General features: G+C 49.9%; 1 protein-coding gene across 4 annotated transcripts in view; it reads left to right on the forward strand.

Annotated features, from left to right (window-relative positions):
* The first annotated feature begins 3,663 nt into the window (after positions 1–3,663).
* LOC123373371 (urea transporter 2-like) overlaps positions 3,664–15,667 on the forward strand; it is a 40,554-nt gene continuing 28,550 nt past the window's right edge. The window contains exon 1 of one of the 4 annotated variants that reach the window (XM_045022385.1): positions 3,664–3,714. The gene's annotated coding sequence lies outside the window, so the exon portion shown is untranslated. Of the gene's footprint in view, positions 3,715–5,261; positions 5,533–15,667 lie in introns of those variants that run through there. The other 3 variants (XM_045022383.1, XM_045022386.1, XM_045022384.1) reach the window with 3 other exon arrangements.

A 15,667-nucleotide genomic window follows, 5' to 3' on the forward strand; every position in this document is an offset into this window, starting at 1 on the left:
CTCCCGTGAAGGGGCATCCACAGCCTCCTGAGGCATTTGTTCCATTGTCCCACTGTTCTTACAGCTAGGAAGTGCTTCCTGTCATTTAGTCTGAATCTGCTATGCTGTACTTCAAACCCATTGCCTCTTGTCCTGCCCTCTGTGGCAAAAGAGACCAATTTTTCTCCATGTTTATGGCAGACTTTCAAGCATCTGAAGCCTGCTATCAGCCTGTTCCCATTAATCACCTCATTTACAAACAAAACATACCTGGTTCCTTCAGCCAAGATGTTATTCCAGACTCACTTCCACCAACCCCATCCATGAGTCATCTCACTTGGGATGATAAAAAGCAGGCTGACACTCGTTCACACAGCCCTTGTAAGAAGTGTGTGAAAGTTCCTCCTCTACCTTGGTGGGTTCTGCGCTTACTGGCAGATTTGCTCACCTAAGAGATCTTCCCCACAGTCTGGGCCAACTCCTCCAGTGTCTGATCAGGAGTCAGGAGGTTTGGGGGGAACCGGGGCCCACCCTCTACTTCAGGTTCCAGCCCAGGGCCCTGTGGATTGCAGCTGTCTATAGTGCCTCCTGTAACAGCTGCATGACAGCTACAATTCCATGGGCTACTTCCCCATGGCCTCCTCCAAACACCTTCTTTATCCTCACCACAGGACCTTCCTACTGGTGTCTGATAACACTTATACTCCTTAATCTTCCAGCAGCACACAGTCTCCACTTCTTGCTCCCAGCTCCTCTCACACACTTCCACTCCTCTGACTCCGCCCTGCTGACTGGCATGAGCTTCTTTTTAAACCCAGGTGCCCTGATTAGCCTGCCTTGATTGGCTGCAGGTGATCTAATCAGCCTGTCTGCCTTAATTGGTTCTAGCAGGTTCCTGATTACTCTAGTGCAGCCCCTGCTCTGGTCACTCAGGGAACAGAAAACTACTCGTCCAGTGACCAGTATATTTGCCCTCTACCAGATTCCTGTACCCCACTGGTCTGGGTCTGTCACAGAAGTTATAGCAATTCAGTAGGGCCTGTGCCAAGGGATATGTATGCATGGGAATTGTGGCTATGCCAGGAATGGCGTATCAGCATTTACACATCCACGCACCAAAGGATTTCACAATGGCTCATGTTGCCATTTTTGGAATATGCCACCAGAGGGAGCCAAAACATCAGAGCATAACAAGACTACTTTAAGGTTGATATTTGTTTAACTACACTAGATCCTCCGGAATGGAGGTTGTTGGTAACTCTGAAATGTCCCTAACTCTGAACAAAACATTATGTTGGTTCTTTCAAAGGTTTACAACTGAACATTGATTTAATTCAGTTTTGACTCTTTACTATGAAGAAGTAGGGTGACCAGAAAGCAAGTGTGAAAAATCAGGATGGGAGGTGGGGGGTAATAGGAGCCTACATAAGAAAAAGACCCCAAAATTGTGACTGTCCCTATAAAATCGGGACATCTGGTCACCCTGTTCAGACGAACAATGCTGCTTTTAACCATCTTTATTCAAATAAAACAAACACAGAAACAGTTTCCTTACCTTGGCAAATCTTTTATTTAAACACATATTCATGGCTTTTTCAAGCCGGCGGGGACCATTATCGTTATCTAGGCTGACCTCCTCCATGACCCAGGCCACAGACTTTCACCAAGGCCCAGGGTCTTAAAGGTATTAAGGCATTGCAACACCTAACCCCTAGGCAGCCTGCTGCCCTCCGGCGGTTTCAGCCCAGAGCTAGGTGCCCAGGCTCTCCATTCAGTGCATGGGGAGAGTTAGCCAACCAGGCAGAGCTCCTCAAAAGCCAACCAGCGGAATGGGGAGTCACCCACGGTAGCCAGGAATGCAGTGCCGCGAAGACAGGCTTAGCTGGCTGAGCTGGTGCATCTGGCTGATGGGCTGGAGCTAGGTATCTCCCTCTGCTCAGGAGCCTCAGTTGTGAACCCTCTCCTGGAGTTAGGCCCTAAACCAGGTCAGCCACTTAGGCCTGGTCCACACTGGGGGGCAGTGTCGAAGTAAGATACGCAACTTCAGCTACGGGAATACCGTAGCTGAAGTCGAAGTATCTTATCCCGACTTACCTCCCGTCCTCACCGCTCGGGATCGACGTCCGCAGCTCCCCCGTCGACTCTGCTACCGCCACTCGCTCCGGTGGAGTTCCGGAGTCGACGAGAGCGCGTTCGGGGATCGATATATCTCGTCTAGATGAGACGCGATATATCGATCCCCGCAAAATCGATTGCTACCCGCCGATTTGGCGGGTAGTCTGTACGTACCCTTAGGTAGCCCATGTCCTACCAGCAGAAATGTCGTCCTCTCTCGCTCTGTCTTCTCCCCATTCTACCCCTCCTCTCACCTCTATCATGCGCGCTATGCATTTCCCCCGTCCTACAGCTGTCTTTTGTGTGGGTGCTGGGCTCCTTCCCTGCCCCCATCAATCAGCAGCATGAATCCAGCCCCCCTGCTGCCAGGTCTGACCGGTAGAAAGTTAAAATGCCGACCAGCAGAAAGCTAGAGGGCTTAGGTGTTTATGAGGTTAGGCAATGGCTCTGAAAATGCCGGTGGTACTGAAACGGTGGAGTTAGGCACCTAGGGCCTTTCAGGTTCTGGCCACAAGTGTTTCCTGCATCAACTCTATGCTGTCTGGCTGAGCAAAAACTGATCTTTTCAGACAACATCCACCCTTGCTTCAAAGACCTCACGTGACAACTAGGTACATTGTTCCAGTCGTTAATTACTCTCCTTGTGCACCATATTTCTAGTCTAAATTCCTTAAACTTCAGCTTCCAGCCACTGGATCTTCTTATATCTTAATCTGCTATATGGAAGAGCTGGCTACTGTCGGAAATCTCTTCCCTCTGAAGGAATGTATAGACCACGATCAAGCTACGCTTTGATAAGATCTTCTATTTGATAGCTAAACAGCTCGAGTCTTGCAAAGACATGTATTACAGGCATCTGATCATTCTTGCAGCTCTTTTCTGAACCCTTTCCAGGTTGTTACTCCCCCTTTTAAAGTGTGCCTTCGGCCCCGGCAAGACCTGAATATGGTATGTCCGAATTAGCCCTAGAGATTTTTGTTCAGATGAACTTGACCAGGAAGCTTGTGGACATTTTGTTGAGAAGTGCATTTCCTTCTTAATCCGCCTTAATGCTAATTAGTGTCTCGTGGCTTCGGGGGTCTGGGGTCATTCTGCAGGGGCAGTCTAAGGGAATGAGGGAGGGGGTTGCAGCACCTTTGTACTCTAGCACATAGTACCTAGGAGGCCTGGGGCAGTGCAAATATAACAAAGAGCAATAGAGAGCCTGCTTTACATTACACCAGGAACCAGGTTTGCATTTGAACACCCCCAAAATGTGGGAAATAAAAGGTGGCTTAGAGGTCAGGTCCTGGAACAGAGGTTTCGGGGTCAAACTCTTTATATGAGGACCGTCCGCCCAAATCCTTTTCCTTCCTCTGAGCGCCTGGTGTTTGCTGAACAGGAAAGAAAAGTAAAGGGTTCAAAAAGAGTAACAAACAATGAGAAAAGGCAAACAAAATTATTACTGGGCACTTCCAAGAATAACATCATGTTATCTTATATAACACATTTGTGCTATGAGCCACAGCTTCAGCATGGGCTGGCAATGTCCCAAGGATGGTGCCTGGGAAATTAAGCAGAGACAGCTCACACTGATGAATTGAAGCTGACAACTGCGAGCGTAGACCCAGCTAAGAAAAAGTAAGTGCATTCTACCATTAAAAATGTCTTGGTCAGAATACGGTGCATGTGATTCGTAGGCATTCCAGGGATGGGCATCTACAATATATATACATAGAATACTCTCCTTTCAGTTACTGCACAGCAAGAGCTTGTATTTCTACAGGTTAGGAAGCAAAGCCAGAAAACCAGATGTGGTCTATATTTCAACTACAAGCTGGTGAGCTTGATGCAGGGATCCCCTGGTGCGATACTATGGTCTGTCTTCTTCTGGCTAGATAATCATGATGGTCTTTTGTGGCCTTCAGATCTATGAAAGTGGGGCTTTAATTCGCATGACAAATATCTAAGCAGAGCTGGTTGGAATTTTACATCCGAAACTAAGAGTGTCAGAGAATGCTGATTCATCAAACACTAAACCTTCAGCTAATCAAAGACGATTCCATGGAAAACCTGTCAGCTCATTGGGGTGCTCAGGACCTCCGTTTTCCAGGAAATGCAGCTCTGAGGGGACTTGCAGTGCTTTCACGCTCCCTGACATAAAGTTAGGAACCAGAAGCCCTGGGGTGGACTCCCAGGGTCAGCTCTCCTAGGGCAAATCCACCATGCAGACTAGCCCTCGATAACAGCAACTGTGAAATTCACAAGAATGTAAGTTTCACTCAGCAGCTGTGGGGAGTAGCTTTTGTGTCAGAAGCACCAAGTGTCAGTGTTTCTTAAATGAATTTGTTTTTGAGATTTCCAGTTTGCAGGAAATGTTAAAAATAATAATAATAATAATAGATTTATTCCCTTTGGCACTGAACCAAAGCAAAATTTCCTGTGAACTGCAAATCCTGCATTTTGGCAAGATCTAAGTTCATGGGGTTTTCACTGTCCTTTCTTGCACTATTCACCCTTCTTAGATTTCCCTCTGGTACCCTCTTTCTACCTTTCACAACTATGTATGTTTGCCTTATAAACGTCTCAAAAATGCCAATGTTCTACTATGCTAGATTCCTCCCACAGGCCAGGGGGTCCCGGTGAAAAAAATAACTTGAATTTCTCAAGTGACTAGGAAAAACCCAGTACTTTGGAAAAACCCAAAGTAAAGGTCATAAGTGGGCTAAGCACCTGGAGCAGAGGTGCCGCATGTTACAGGATTGGGCTCATGGAATGCTGCTGAGTAGCAGATATGAGCCCAAAGCAGTTTCATATGGCCTTAGAATTTAGGGTTAGGGTGGGAAGGTTTCAAAAGCCAAATCCCTATATCGTAACTGGTTCTTATCACTGGACTTGACCAAAGTGAAATCCTGGCTCCGATTCCCTCCTCAGGCTTGGGGGTGTTGGATGGTTCAGATTTTTGCAGTTGACTCCCCTCTCTGCTAAGCAGTCATCTACACTGGTGTGTGTTTTGATGCATTAAAACGGACAATCATTTATTTCTTGGCCAAAGAGTTACCATAGAAATAGTCAGCTCAGACTCCTCCGGATTCTTCTTTAAGGACTTAAAAGGCAAAGTTGCACAATTAAATAATTGAATTTTAATGTGGAGTGGAAAAGCGTAGGCTTGGTGAAAATGCAGAAAAGCAGCAAGAAAGATGGAGTTTCTTAAGATATTTGGCAAGAAACCAAGACCAAAGGTGGAGCAGGTGGCTACCATCTAGCATTTCTTTCCTGTCCAGAGTGTAACATGAAATGGTAGGAGGAGTGCTCTAGTTTGTTGCGTTAAGATAGGAGCTGTTCTAGCTATATAAACTGGTGGGGCACTTGTGCTCCTATCTCTCGCTCAGCACACATTCTTTAATAGATAGTCAGATACTGCATAGCAACAGCTGCCTTGCTGGACTCAGCTGGAAGGTAAGAAGGGTTTGTTTTAATGCAGAGCTTGAATTTCTTATAGATCTGTGCATTTTTTCCCACGAATAGGAAAATACAGACAGTTAAAAAAACTTTTGAATGGAAGTAAATGAAAGTAAATAAAACAGATTAGAGTAAGTGAAACAGCACCTGGGGACTGCCTCAACCATATTCATTACCAGCAGTTTTCTGCTAGGCATTGTAATTACATATACTAACCCGACTGATTGTACCTTTGATAAATGCATTGCTTCTCTCTTATCTATTCTGTTTACTGCCTTTTAATTTCGCAAATGAAAAATGACCAGTCAAAACTGATCAGGATTGTCTGTGATAGCAAAGCCAGAGAGATTCTAATATTGGACAGATCTTTGCAAGTTGAACTATGGATGGATTTAATGTGTGTTTGATAGCCACAGTTGAGCTACATTTGAAATGAGTGTTTTAAGAAGGCATTTATCTGTGAGCAATGTGCTGGAATTTTTAATAGGCAGCAGGTTTAAAACAAAGAAAAGGAAGTACTACTTCACACAATGCACAGTCAACCTGTGGAACTCATTGCCAGGGGATGTTGTGAATGCCAAAACTATAACTGGGTTCAGAAAAGAACTACATAAGTTTATGGAAGATTGGCTCATCAATGATTGCTAGGCAAGATGGTCAGGGATGCAACCCGATGTGCTGAGTGTTCCTAGCCTCTGATTGCCGAAATCTGGGTGTGATTGACTGGGGCTGTATCACTGGATGATTGCTTGTTCTGTTCATTCCCTCTGAAGGAATTGGCATTGGCCATTGTCGGGAGACAGAATACTGGGCTAGAGGGACCATTGGTCTGACCCCGTATGGCCGTTCTTATGGGAAATCACCAAACACGAATTTAACCATAAAGTTCTTTATTTAATCCAAAGGCCACATGATACTTTATGCAGTAGCTCTAACTATAGCTAAGAACCTAAAAATGAGCAGTCACCACACCCAATACAGTAACAGAGCATTCTTAAGTATGTGATCAGTATTCTTACAAATAGGCCAGCCCTTGGGCTGACCCTCTCACTCTGGTGTGCTCCAGCCAGTACCCGGGTTTATCATGGCGCCACTGGCGCCATAGCGCCGGGCTCAGGCTCCAAAGGGCCCCAGCCCAGCCCGCTCTGCTTGAAACGCTCTTCTCCACCGCCCCCACTGCTCTCCCCTGCGGGGGCGGACGCTTGGTCCTGCTGACTCCTGGGGCTCCACCAGCAGCGAAGCTCCCACACCCCTTCTCCCAAGCATGCCCCATTCCCACCCCTCCCTCCCAGCGCTCCCCCCACCATGGAACAGCTGTTTGCCAGTGCTCCAGGAGGGGGGGGGAGGAGCAAGGCTGCAGCACACTGGGGGGGAGAGGCGGAGCAGAGGCGGGGCGGGGCCTTGGGGAAGGGGGTAGGATCAGGGCAAAGGTGGGGCCCCCGCACTCCCCTATCACATACCCCACCCCGCTGTGAGCCACTCAGGGCAGGGGGCTGGGAGCAGCCCACGACCCCAGCCCATACCCCCTGCCCGGACTCCGCCCCCCCCACACATCCCTACTCCCACCCTGAGCACCAAACGGGAGCTCCTGCACCCCCCTGCCACATCTTCACCTGCACCCCTCACACCAAACAGGAGCTGCCCCAGGTAAGCGCTCCACACCCAAACCTCCTGCTCCAGCCCTGAGCCCCCTCCTGCATCCTAACTCCTGGCCAGACCCTGTACCCCAGCCCACTTCTGCACCCTAGCTCCCTCCCAGACCCTGCACCCCCTGCCCTGACTTCTGCACCCCCCACACATACCCAGCCCCCCACGCCCTGACTCCTGCACCCCCCCACACATACCCATCCCCCCACACCCCATGCCCTGACTCCTGCAGCCACCCACATCCACACCCCAACCCTGAGCACCAAACGGGAGCTCCTGCACCCCCCTGCCACATCCCCACCTGCACCCCTCGCACCAAACAGGAGCTGCCCCAGGTAAGCGCTCCACATGCCAACCTCCTGCCTCAACCCTGAGCCCCCTCCCTCCCCCTAACTCCTGGCCAGGCCCTGCACCCCAACCCTCAGCTTGCTCCTGCACCCTAACTCCCTCCCAGACCCTGCACCACCAATATTTGGAAAGATCATTAAGTGGTCTGCCGAGACCCCCCCAGCGATTTTTTTCAAGTGGTCTATGGAAAAATAAGTTAGACTACAAACCAGTCAAGGTACCGCACTTTATTTCCATTTACTTGCTATCACTTATAGGAGGAGGTTGAAGAAAAAAAGAATGAAAAACAGGGGCAGGGGGAGAGATGAGAGAATGTTCTTTTTCTTGGCTGGGTCCCAAGGAGGCACCCCAAAAATGAAGCTGCGCAAAGGGCCACACTAACTCTAAATCCGCCACTGGGGCTGACCCCTCCCCCACAGCTCCCCATACTACAGCCAGGGGCTGACCCCCTCCCCCTCTCCCTCCCTGACCTCCGCATGCCACTGCCAGGACAGGGACTGACTCCTTCCCTCGCCCCAGCTCTCCACACCCCTGCCCAGGGCCGCCCAGAGGAGGGGACAAGAGGGGCAATTTGCCCCAGGCCCTGGGCCCAGCAGGGGCCCCCACGAGAGTTTTTCAGGGCCCCTGGAGCGGGGTCCTTCACTCACTCCGGGGGCCCCGGAAAACTCTTGCGGGGCCGGGCCCAGGAGCTTCTTCACTCCTGGTCTTCGCTGGCGGGGGGAGTCCTTCCGCTCTGGGGCGGAAGGAACCCACCGCCGCCGAATTACCGCCGAAGCGGGACCCGCCGCTGAAGTTCAGCTCGGTCTTTGGCGGTAATTCGGTGGTGGGGGGCCCCTTCCGTTCCGGGACCCGCCGCCGAAGTGCCCCGAAGACCCGCAGCGGGGCCTCCCGCTGCCAAATTACTGCCGAAGACCGGGCTGCACTTCGGCGGCGGGTCCCGCTTCGGCGGTAATTCGGCGGCGGCGGGGGGGCTCCGCCGCGGGTCTTCGGGACACTTCGGCGGCGGGTCCCGGAACGGAAGGGGCGCCCCCCCCCGCCGCCGAAGACCCCAGGCCCCCGGAATTCTCTGGGCGGCCCTGCCCCTGCCAGGGGCTGAGGTTGGCCCCTAACCTCCCCAAGCTCCATTCTGGCTGGGGCTGGGGCTGACCCCCCCCCCAAGCCCTGCTGCCTGACATCTCGCATCGCCACCGTGCACACACACACACGTTCCTCCAGGCCCTTCGGGGGGGGGCACCCAATTTTGTTGGTAAACTGGGCATTTGTTCATCAGCTGGCAAGAGCAAACAGGATAAATGCCCATTTTTGTCAAAAAAAGTCAGGTTGGAGGGACAGAGCTTAAAAAGGGAACTGTCCCGGCCAAACGGGGATGTATGGTCACCCTATCTCCAGGCAAGTGGGGCCTGAGGGAATCCGGCCAGGGTGGGGACAGACCCTGGCCAGGCTAATCACGCCACTCCCGAGAGGCCGGAGTGATTCCCCGCCCTGGCACGGGACCGGCCCTGGCCACGCTGCCCGCTCAGCCTGGCAGACACTGTCACCTTCCAGCAAGGCCAGTGAGTGTGGCCAGGGGGCAAGGAATGGGTCTCTGGAGGTTGGAGGAGGTCTGTGTGTTGGGATGCTGGGCAGTGGGGGGTCTGAGTAGGGGGCTGTGTAGTTGTGGTGGTGGGCTGTGGGGAAGTGCATTGGGCTGTAGTGGTGCGGCTGTTGGGGGGGGTACTGAGCGGCGGGGGGTGCTGGCCTCTGTGCATTTGTGGTGGAGGATCTGTGTGGGGGCGGGGCTGCTGGCATAGCAGTTGTGGGGGATGCTGGGTAGGGAGTCGGGGGCTGTGTGGCACGGCATGGGCCCACCCCGGAGGGGAAGGGGCATGCTGGCAGCACAGGGCTGGGCGGGCCAGTGTGTGTCTGGCAACCGCCGGTGTGTATACAGTGCCCTTGCAGTGGGCTGAGTGGAGCGGGGCCAGCCCCACCATGCCATGACCCATTGCCCCGGGCTGGCCCCTCGCTCTGGGGACCGACCTCCCCACGCCATGCTCCTTTGCCCCGATGGGGGCCCACAAAGATGTTTGGTGCTGGGCCCACAAAAGGTTAATCCGGCCCTAACTCCAGCATGATCAGGTAGGGTCTGACCAAGAACTTTCCGATTCATGGCTCTCTTGATACCCTTCAAAGAATCCTGTGGCACCTTATAGACTAACAGACGTTTTGCAGCATGAGCTTTCGTGGGTGAATACGAAAGCTCATGCTGCAAAACGTCTGTTAGTCTATAAGGTGCCACAGGATTCTTTGCTGCTTTTACAGAACCAGACTAACACGGCTACCCCTCTGATACTTGATACCCTTCAGCTCACTTGATAGCTTTAACAAAACCCCAGTTTGAGGCGGTTTATCCTTGCCACTTTCCCTCCTCCAAGCCTCCCTTTCTTGTCTTCTCCCCCCAGTCTTGCTTGCCAGCAGAACAGTGGAAAAGTTTGGGCTTGTTTCTTTGAAGACAATTTTCCTTTGTCTTGTTCGTGCAGCTCTTTGTTAGTTTTGGAATCATAGAATCATAGAATCTCAGGGTTGGAAGGGACCTCAGGAGGTCATCTAGTCCAACCCCCTGCTCAAAGCAGGACCAAACCCAACTAAATCATCCCAGCCAGGGCTTTGTCAAGCCTGACCTTAAAAACCTCTAAGGAAGGAGATTCCACTACCTCCCTAGGTAACGCATTCCAGTTCTTCACCACCCTACTAGTGAAAAAGTTTTTCCTAATATCCAGCCTAAACCTCCCCCTCTGCAACTTGAGACCATTACTCCTTGTTCTGTCATCTTCTACCACTGAGAACAGTCTAGATCCATCCTCTTTGGAACCCCCTTTCAGGTAGTTGAAAGCAGCTATCAAATCCCCCCTCATTCTTCTCTTCTGCAGACTAAACAATCCCAGTTCCCTCAGCCTCTCCTCATAAGTCATGTGCTCCAGCCCCCTAATCATTTTTGTTGCCCTCCGCTGGACTATCTCCAATTTATCCACATCCTTCTTGTAGTGTGGGGCCCAAAACTGGACACAGTACTCCAAATGAGGCCTCACCAGTGCTGAGTAGAGGGGAATGATCACATCCCTCGATCTGCTGGAAATGCCCCTACTTATACAACCCAAAATGTCATTAGCCTTCTTGGCAACAAGGGCACACTGTTGACTCATATTCAGCTTTTCGTCCACCGTAACCCCTAGGTCCTTTTCTGCAGAACTGCTGCCCAGCCATTCGGTCCCTAGTCTGTAGCAGTGCATGGGATTCTTCCGTCCTAAGTGCAGGACTCTGCACTTGTCCTTGTTGAACCTCATCATATTTCTTTTGGCCCAATCCTCTAATTTGTCTAGGTCCCTCTGTATCCTAGCCCTACCCTCCAGTGTATCAACCACCCCTCCCAGTTTAGTGTCATCTGCAAACTTGCTAAGGGTGCAGTCCACACCATCCTCCAGATCGTTAATGAAGATATTGAATAAAACCGGCCCCAGCACCGACCCTTGGGGCACTCCACTTGATACCGGCTGCCAACTAGACATGGAACCATTGATCACTACCCGTTGAGCCCGACCATCTAGCCAGTTTTCTATCCACCTTACCGTCCATTCATCCAGCCCAGACTTCTTTAACTTGCTGGCAAGAATACTGTGGGAGACTGTATCAAAAGCTTTGCTAAAGTCCAGAAATAGTACATCCACTGCTTTCCCCTCATCCACAGAGCCGGTTATCTCGTCATAGAAGGCAATTAGGTTAGTCAGGCATGACTTGCCCTTGGTGAATCCATGCTGACTGTTCCTGATCACTTTCCCCTCCTTTAAGTGGTTCAGGATTGATTCCTTGAGGACCTGTTCCATGATTTTTCCAGGGACTGAGGTGAGACTGACTGGCCTGTAGTTCCCTGGATCTTCCTTCTTCCCTTTTTTAAAGATGGGCACTACATTAGCTTTTTTCCAGTCATCCGGGACCTCCCCCGATCGCCATGATTTTTCAAAGATAATGGCCAATGGCGCTGCAATCTCATTGGCCAACTCCTTTAGCACCCTCGGATGCAGCGCATCCAGCCCCATGGACTTGTGCTCGTCCAGCTTTCCTAAATAGCCCCGAACTACTTCTTTCTCCACAGAGAGCTGGTCACCTCCTCCCCATACCGTGCTGCAGAGTGCAGCTGTCTGGGAGCTGACCTTGTCTGTGAAGACAGAGGCAAAAACAGCATTCTTCCCACATTACAAATTTCACTAATTATTCTCATGGCATGCTTTTAGTTGATTTTTGAGGCCCTCTCCATATTAGCCAGACTCCATAAAGCAATTACATTATTTTCTTAACCAAACTTATTCTAACTCTAATGGTTTAATTTCATAATTATCCTACATTCATCACCTTAAAACTCTACAGAGTACAAGCATTTTAAACATACATCTATGATTTTGCAACATCTCGTACAACTAACAAACCTGACGATACAAAATCAAGATTACAATTACCACAATCGCGCTGATAACTATCACAGCTTTGAATGACAATCATCACCCTGGATGTAATTCCACTTTACGTGCTTGGTCCCACCAGGTGGAGCTAATTAACTGCCGAATTCTCTGTGCCTGGCTATTAAGCTTTTAAGATCCAGGCTCTAGTGAGGACAGAATGCCCAAACTTTGGTATTGCTTTTAAAGCATCGTCCTGAATCTGAATTCAGCCTGTCATTCAGTTACATTACGGAAAATGGGTATGGGATGTAAAGTCTTTCCATTTATCACTGCAGTGAATTTTGGTGGGGTACAAAACATGGCCAATCAGAATAACAATTTTTGAATCTATACCGAAAGTGATTATTTCCAGCCACCAAGCAATATGTACCATTCCCAGCATAAGCAGTTTTTACTTCACCAGGTCCCCAGCATCTCAATTGCTCCTGCAGAGTGAACTCACACGCCAGCAACTCTGTCTGTAAGATATTACACGGGCATATGTGGGTCTCTCCCAAGGGCGAGCAACAGGACAACTCCAGGGCTTTCCAGACCTTGTCCTTAACTTGCAACAGTATTTGAGGAGGAGAAACAAAACTCTTTTCAAACTTTATGAGTTGCCGTATCTTCCAGTACTCTGAGAGGTTTAACAAGGGTTTGAATGACCTGATGTTCTGCAATTACTGGGCTGGGTAGCGTAGGTGGGTTAAGGAGTCCTGTATTCTTCTCATGGTATTGGAGCCTGGAGAGGTTTTGTTGTTATAGTTTTACACCAATCAGACTCATCACATTTTCAGTTTCTCTGAGGTTATAAAAGAGGGCAATTTCCCTTATTCCATATCAGTGAGAGTGTCCTTGATTTTGTCTAGTACATTCTCTCCCGGCGTAGAACAGGGTATGGCCCTGGCCACTGCCCCGCTTTGATAACCTTAATTGGGTTGGTTAGGCTTGTTCATTGACTTTGTGCTGTACTTCCTTAAACAAACTGCATATTATATACATTCAAAAGTTAGTGATTAATGAGTTCTTTCCTGTGCTCAGTCCTTGGGCTCAGGCTGTCCTGGCGTTGGAATGCTTGGCCATGTTTCCACAAGGGCTCAATGGCTGCCTGGTTTCAGACTGATGCTCTGGCTCCAAACCACTGTGCTACATCACTCCAGATAGGTTCCATCGGCTTCACCTCTGAATTGATTCGGGTGCCTTTACTTTGTATCAACAAAGTCTTCCCAATAGTCCTTTATCATTTTGCCATACAATTAGCCAAGCTCCGGCAGACAGAATCCTTTTGGCAAAGGCAATGAAATCAAATTAAACAACGCAGGTACATGTCTACATTGAACATCATTGCACAGCACTTCTTTAAGGGGCCTTAATACCAATCCATTCCCGGGTCCTGCCTCTGCCTTGAAGCTAGGGGTGGCTCTAGCCATTTCGCCACCCCAAGCATGGCGGCACGCCGCGGGGGGGGCGCTCTGCCGGTCGCTGGGAGGGTGGCAGGCGGCTTTGGTGGACCTCCCGCAGAGGTGCCTGCGGAGGGTCCGCTGGTCCCACGGCTTCGGTGGAGCATCTGCAGGCAGGCACCGCGGCTTCGGTGGAGCATCTGCAGGAGGTCCACCGAAGCCGCCTGCCGCTCTCCCGGCGACCGGCAGAGTGACCCCTGCGGCATGCCGTCCCAAGCACGCGCTTGGCGTGCTGGGGCCTGGAGCCGCCCCTGCTTGAAGCACTCTGAGTTTTTCTTTTCAATGTACCTTTGTGCCACCCTTATTTCGACCCTTTTCGATGCCCAGAAAGGTACATATTGATAAGCCCTTGTTTGTGTAAACTTTACAGGAAACGCAAAACCTATATAATGTCCCTCAGGCCTAGCATACCCATATGGAAAATTCAAGGTACCATTCCCTAAATAGGGATTGATGCGACAACTGTCAATTCTTACACAGTTATCATGGTTTGCTTGTTCTTAGACCACTTACATAATTGAATGCGATATCCAGTGGCATTGTTTATTTCACCCCACAACTGACACGGGCTTCTGGCCCTCACCTCAGTGACAGAGACTTCCTCAGAGCCCCAAACTTAGATTGTTATTTCTGTGTTTATTTAGTTGCTTTTTCCACATACCGCAGCAGTAGACTTCTTATGCGCGATGACACCAGCTTCACCATACACTGACAGTAGCTTGAAAAAGCCAACCCAATTTCTGGTGTTCTCTTGGTGGGAACCTTTGTGCAACTTTAATTGAGTAGCAGGTAGCCATTGATCCTTGCTTTTAGGTCCTGCTTTTATTTGTACCAAATAAACTGCAGGGCTGAGTTCTTGTATTATATAGTATGGACCTCCCCATCCAGATGCCAAAAATGGAGGGGTTGTCTGGGGTTAACTGCACCATCACTCTGTCCCCTGCTTGCCAATCTACATTTTGGGCTTGTTTGTTAAAGCATGATCCTGCCTCCGCTGCTGTGCAATACAGAGATGTTGCATACATTTTCTCCCAGCAGTCTTACTGGCTGATCGGTGACCAACCCTTCCTTCATTAGGTTTGGCAACAGGGTCAGTGAACAAATGTTCTGGGAATCTCATCTCTCCACCCATCCTGGCAATAAAAGGAGTGACACCGGCTGGTTTACTTCGGCTTCCCCCTCTTAAATCCATAAGAATCAAAGGCCACTTTTCATCCCAGTCTTTGCCTGATTTTGTTTTGATTGTTCTGTTTGTCCTTTCCACCAAGCCAGAAGCCTGAGGCTGGTAGGGTATGTGACATTTTTGCTCTTTTCCCAGCACTATGAAAGCACCTTTCATTACCGTCCCTGTGAAAGTTGTTCCTCGATCCCTGTCTACGGCCCGGGACATTCCCACCTAGAGAAGACATGCACCACCAATAGGCTTGCTGTAACAGGTGCAGTGGCTTTTCTAGTAGGCCAGGCTCCTATCCGTTTAGTAAAGGCATCAACACGCACAGGCTATGGCTACGCTACAGCGCTTACAGCTGTGCCGCTGTCGCACTGCCGATGCAGAGGCTCTAAGCCAATGAACAATCGCTTTCCCACTAACATAGCGCCATCCACACCGACGCTTATGTCAATGTAACTTATGTGGCTTATTCACACCCCTGCATGACATTGCTTATACCGGCTTATGCTGTTGTGTGTACATAGCCACAAGTAAATATTGGTTGCCGCTTCTTGTAAGTGGGAACTCCTCTGCATAGTCAACTGGCAATCTTTCCAAGGATCCCTGAAGTGCTGGGCCTGGATAAATCCACCTTTTGTTTTCCTTGATGGATTCTTTTTAGCACAAAACATGAAGTTTTACATTTGTTTTACTATTGGGCCACCTTACTTAGTCGCTGATAAGTGGAATCAGCGTTTTGGGGGCCCCCGATGGCACATCATGCACCAGTCTTAACATTTCCCTTTGAAGGGGAAGTGGTGGAATCCAGACAGTGTCGTGTAAATCATCCCCTTCACGAAGCAACAAGTTTTCCCTGACAAGGAGACATTTACCCTTCAGCTGGCTTAGCTCCCCCTGCATTACTTTGGGTGTAAAAGTGGATAGCCCTGGATCAGACTCTTGCAATGTTACTATATCACTGTTTTCTGCTTGCGCTCAGGTGGTGCCAGCAGGGACTGGATAATTAGGGGCTGGCCCCACCCAAAAAGCAAATCCCG

This window comes from Mauremys mutica, chromosome 6 (assembly GCF_020497125.1).
Source record: "Mauremys mutica isolate MM-2020 ecotype Southern chromosome 6, ASM2049712v1, whole genome shotgun sequence".
NCBI classification, from domain to species: Eukaryota; Metazoa; Chordata; order Testudines; family Geoemydidae; genus Mauremys; species Mauremys mutica.